The sequence below is a fragment of the Elaeis guineensis genome, chromosome 3, assembly GCF_000442705.2.
Source record: "Elaeis guineensis isolate ETL-2024a chromosome 3, EG11, whole genome shotgun sequence".
Taxonomy (NCBI): Eukaryota; Viridiplantae; Streptophyta; class Magnoliopsida; order Arecales; family Arecaceae; genus Elaeis; species Elaeis guineensis.
Genome location: NC_025995.2, coordinates 56,161,048 through 56,165,321, shown reverse-complemented (window position 1 = coordinate 56,165,321; position 4,274 = coordinate 56,161,048).

Genomic DNA, 4,274 nt, shown 5'->3' with positions numbered 1-4,274 from the left:
CTATGGATCTTACCCTTTTAGGTGAATCAACGAATGTCCATATATAGTTGATCTTCATGGATCTTATTTCAAATTTAATGGCTCCAAGCCACTTCTCAAAGTTAGGTCCCTGTACAGCATCCTTATGGGAGATCAAATCTCCTTTTCGAACTTAAAAATTGAACTATCTGTTTGGCTAACACGGTACTCTATCATATCTACTCAGAGATGTCTTTACATCAGGCTTCGGATTTGATCTAATCAACTCTGGTTCTATTGGTTTATGTCAGAGTTGATTTCTCTACCTATCAAGTTTCACCAAGCTTGCTCTTAACGGCATCAGTTCCTTCATCAAGAAACTTTTTTTTCAAAAAGAATACCTTAAGATACATGAACATCTCATATCCATCAGAAAGATAGAAGAAATATTCTTAAAATAATATTTATCAGACCAAAATCCAAACTAATGGATTTATGAATATTTCAAATAAATTCGACATCCCAAACCTAAGGTAAGTGAGTATCAAATTATCCAAGTCCATATCCTATACGAAATTTTTGATGATCGATTTGCTCAGAATATTTTTGAACATATATCAAGTAGTCTCTAAAACATAACCTCAGACAGACCAACAAACCCATAACGGACCAACCATGTCTAACAAAATTTGATTCTTTCTTTCAAACACCCTTTTAAATAGTGGTATCTCAGGAGAGATCCATTGAGAGAGAATCTAATTTTCTCTTAGATATGTCAAAATTTACTGTAAAGGTATTCACTTCATCGCTCTGATCGATGAGTTTTAATACTCTTTGCAGTTTATTTTTCTACCTCATTACAGAATCATTTGAATATTTTAATTGATTCGAATTTATGCTTCATAAGCAAGACACACCCATGTCAAGATAGGTGGTCAGAGATTTTAATGAAGTAGTAAGCTCTCTTTTGGCACTAATATTCATGAGTGTAAATGCATCAATATGTACTAAACTCAGAATATCGCTGGCTCATTCATCCTTTCCAATAAAATATGACTAAGTCAACTATACCAAAGCAGGCTTCAGTGACATTATCTAATCTAGGGTGTTAGTTAAAAGTATACTTTACACTAACAGGCTATGGTATTGATTTTATATCATTTTCAATTGTCCACTCATTATTGTAGTATCATTTATTACAACAATCATACTTATTGACACCATTAATAAGTTGGGACAATAATGACAATTACATAAATGACATGGTAAGGATTAAAAATAAGTTCGATGATTCCTAATGTTAAGACTGGAACAGACTTCTATGTCTTGCATTCAGGACTCTCTTACTATTTTCAAATCTTCTACTATCCTAAAGTCTTTTGCAACTATTTGCAAACATGACTTGTATGTTGGTATTCTATACCCAGATAGTAGTATTATCAATAGAGAAACTTCAAGGAGTTATCACATAACATCTTAACTAGCAACGATTTGCTGATTTCTCTTTTAAGTTTGTTTCGGTCAGTCCGAGACTTCTTGATCAATTTGCTCAAAAATTATATTCAACTTCTGATACTGGCTATCAAAGTTAGATCTGATAACATTTTCACTATCTAACAATGAAGAGAATGACTATTTTTTAGCCATTTCTGAAAAGAGAATAATTGATTTATTAGTATATGAATTATTTTAAACCTAATGATTTGGATTTTAGTCTAAAAGTTCTCTCACTATTTTATATGAATTGGTAGCCTCTACCTCCAATTTGAAAAATTACTTTAATTCTTTAGCGGGTACCAGAATCCACACAGACTGTATTCGGGCTCGAGTGTGGCTCAACCAATCTTAGTACATCTATTGGTAGGTTCACAACCAATTATTTCTCCAAATAATTTCTAGCAATCAGATTTTTCCTCAAGCATCCCTTCAGCAGGCATGTGGCACCTCCACTGAAGATTTTGATTAGGTCCAAGCATTAATATGACAACATCAAGTGCATCCAACAAAATAGATGTCTAGGTTCGAGTGTGGCTCGATCAATCTGAGCATTGATCTGAAGGTACAATAAGATGATCATATAATGGATGATAATTCTAATACGTAATAGACACTAAGTGTGTGATACCTTCAATGCCTATTTGAAATATTAGACTCATTATCACGCACCTTAATAGGAGGCTATGATCTAGTTATCTCCAAAACTAGCTCATTTTATGGACCTAATAATTTAAAAGATTTGGTTAATATATTTTAGAGGATATCAGTCGAACTATAAGTCATAATCCTCCCACTGACTTCATTAAGTCACGAAAAGGACTAATGATAGTGGGTCCAACCGGCATGTCGTAGATCATCTCACTGACTTTACCAAGTCATGAGAAGGACTAGTGACAAGTCGGTCCATGATACCTAAATCAGTCATACTAATTAACCTTAACAACATGGGTCAACTCGAGTCACCTAATGATTTAATCATCCTAATAACTCAAGCTTAACCTTTAAGCCTCAATCCAGGTCCATTTGGTTTGATCAAAGATATAGACTCGATCAATTATAACTATTTTTTTTTTTTGGAGTACCCTTGATCTAATATAAATCAACTATTGATTAGATTAGATCAACTACTCTTTCTAGTCTATTAAGTCTATGATTCTAACCTTAGGTCTAACCCAATTAAAAGGACTTGATTTAAGCTAATCCATGCCCTATATTTTATGTAATATCATTAGATCTTTAATCACAATTCTAGATCTAAAATATATTTCTTAATTCTTAATTAAGTATAGCATCAACATGGGTTAAGGTTATGAAATAATTTTTTATGTAAATTATTTACATTAAATCATAAAATCTTTTAAATCAAATCTAAATTTTTATAATTTTCAATCAAAATAATTTTGATTAAGCAAGATTAGATGTAACTAGTTTCTTCGTAACATGTATCACATACAACAACACCTAGGGTTTCAAGATCTAAGATTTTGCAAGAAAGTAAGTTTTCTCCTTTCGCTTTGTTCTTCATGGCACCTCACAATGGCACCCCTATATGCCATGAAGAGCACTCCATTGAATGGGAAGAGAGGGTCATATAACTCTACTTGCTCCTATGACTGGACGGCCTGATAATTACCCAATCAGAGTACTTTGCTACTCAGAACATCTAATCTAATTCACATATAATATATGTAAAAATTTAGATCCAATCTAAATTGTATTAGATCTGATTTTACATTAGATCATACCTAAAATCAGATCATAATACATCTTATGCATTGCTAAATCTAGATTTCAACTTTACATGCATATATGTTCATGTCATAATAAATCTGGCTCTGATACCATTTGAAGAGAAGTATAGTGGGTGATGTGCATGCATTTTTAAAAATTTTACAATGGAATATATATAAATTAAATAATTTAATCTATAATGTATGTATAGATCAAATCTAAATCACCATACAAGATCTATGACATAAACTAATATGCATGTATACACATCTGAAATCTAAAATTCAGCAAGTACAGAATATTTTTAATTTATATTTAGATCATATCTAAATATTAATTAAATTCAAAACTTCATACTTGAGTGTGGATAGTAGATCACCATATCTAAAATTCATGATAGATAGTTCTTCACGATGCTTGGCAGCCGCACACGCATCCGGCCTCTACAGGTATCCACATGAAGCTCTTGTACTGATCGATCTCCCCATGAGTGCTAGCTCGTGAGGACACCATCTTTTGGCTGATCTAAGAGAAACATAATGAAGATGAAGAATAAAGAGACCCTCTCTTTTTTTTCTGGATCAATGCATCTGATCTCTACAATAGAGATCAAGAAAAGAACTCTTTCTTCTCAATTTCCATGCATAAGAGAGAACCTTTCTCTCTTACTTTCTACCTTTGAGAAGAACTTTTCTTCTCTAATTTTTCATACTAAAAATCAGATCTAATCTAATTTCTTATGCTGAAAATCATGTAAAATCTTGAGATCAAGAAAAATCCAAAAGAGGGATCCAAGAGAAGAACCGTTCTTCTCTCTTCTTCTTCTTTTTTCTTCTTGATCTAGAACTCTAGGAAGCCCTGAAAGCCCAACCAAATTTTTTAAATATTTTTTCTCTAAATTTTTATGTTAAAAATTAGATCTAATCTAATTTTTATATTAAAAGAATAAAAAAAAATCTGAAAAAAGAATCTCTTCTTCTTCAAGGCTGCGCACAAGAAAGAAGATCCATCTTCTTCCTTGATCTAGAACTCCAAGAAGCCCCAAACATCCAACCAAATTTTTTTAATATTTTTTATCTAAATTTTTA